Below are 1,915 nucleotides of genomic sequence, written 5' to 3'. Positions count from 1 at the left end.
AACTGTTGTACTTTGTAGGATTCTTATTCCTGAATCTACTGTACGTTTTAGGGTTTTAACGCTGGAACTTCTGTACTTTGTAGGGTATTTAACCCTGGAGTAAGAGTTGGCCCGGCATGGCCAGGTGTTTACGGCAATCTGAGGGTCGCGGGTTCGAATCCCCGTCACACCAAACATGCTCGCCCTTTCAGCCGTGGGGGCGTTATAATGTGACGGTCAATCCCACTATTCGTTGGTAAAAGAGTAGCCCAAGAGTTGGTGGTGGGTGGTGATGACTAGCTGCCTTCCCTGTAGTCTTACAATGCTAAATTAGGGACGGCTAGCGCAGATAGCCCTCGTGTAGCTTTGAGCGAAATTCAAAAACAAACAAACAAACAAGTAAGAGTTACTTTTCTGAAGTTTATTCTTAAAGTAATTTTCGGAAGTTTATTCTTAAAGTAATTTTCGGAAGATTATTCTTAAAGTAATTTTCGGGTAATTCTGAAGTTTTCTTGCAACAAATTTGCATAAGTCTGATTATATTCACTGAAGTGTGTTAAGTGACATTGTATATTGACTTGGCTAGGTGATGTATTGGAAGAAAAAAATTAACATCTGGAAGACCAAAGGTATTTCCATACCTTCTAGCGACACCAATATCGATTTGATTACATATTAAATCTAATAAATGTTAATTTTTTGTTCAGCACTTTTGGCTTATAACATTTACGATGACGATTGATATCACCAAGAGAAAAATATCAGAATAATAACTCGTATAGGAAGATAACTTTTTCTAAAACGTTTCTGGACCCAGCGTACCGTAGTGGGTACTGTTGACCAGAGGGGTCATGGTTAACTATCAAAAACCCACTAGATCAGAGTGGCTCAAGAGTTGATTCTTTACTAACTGCTTTCTATCAGTTCAAAATTAGGAACGGCCATTCGCAGATAGCCCTGGTGGAGTTTTGAGGCAACATATATATTTCATAAAATTAACTTTAGATTTCACAATGAAACAGTTTCAACTGGACAGCTATTCCTAGTGAATGTTAAATTATTCTTTTTTGTTTATCTCAGACGGTCAGACAACTTCAGTTAAAGAATAGAATAACTGGACCATATTTCTAAAAAAAGGCCTGACATTCCCAGAGCGATTGCCTTCACCCATTTCCACTTCTGGCACACCAAAAGAGATCCCTTTATATCGAGTTGAATTCCAACAGCCAAAGCGTGATCAACCCATTAGAACTTTTGACTTTCATGAGCGATCAACGAAATTCGACTTCTGGCACTCCTAAAGTGGTCTATTTAACCCAGTCCGACTTCTAAAACTCCAAGAGAAATCCGTTGAATCCTACGAACGAAACGAAGAAAGATGATTCCAAAGATTAAAACTCCCACAGCCACAAACAGCACTTTAGAATAGGTACAACTTGGTACTAAACCACGTGATTGTTATGGGGATTGCTTAAAACGGTGACTATACAGGCTGAAGCGAAATGGATATTTTAGTTTCTCTATGCAACGCATGTGTGACATGAATGCTGAAGATCCTTGCAAACGGACATTGTAAGTGGTATAACCAAGTGCAACAAATCAGTCAGGTTATGAGCTGTCTTAAACGAAACGACTGTTTAGTGAAGACATTATAATTACTGGTTTATAGAGAACGTTTTACGTGACCAATAAAGTCACTTTGAATTTATCACTACGTTTTACATTTTATCAGTTACTCTTTTATAACTCGTTGGTCCGGCATGGCCAGATGGTTAGGGAGCTCGACTCGCAATCTGCGGGTTCGAATCCCCGTCACACCAAACATGCTTGCCCTTTCAGCCGTGGGGCATTATATAATGTGATGGTCAATCCCACTATTCGTTGGTAAATAAAGTATCCCATGAGTTGGCGGTGGGTGGTGATGACTAGCTGCCTT

The sequence above is a fragment of the Limulus polyphemus genome, unplaced genomic scaffold (genome assembly GCF_000517525.1).
Source record: "Limulus polyphemus unplaced genomic scaffold, Limulus_polyphemus-2.1.2 Scaffold4161, whole genome shotgun sequence".
Taxonomy (NCBI): domain Eukaryota; kingdom Metazoa; phylum Arthropoda; class Merostomata; order Xiphosura; family Limulidae; genus Limulus; species Limulus polyphemus.
This window is presented reverse-complemented; position numbering follows the sequence as displayed.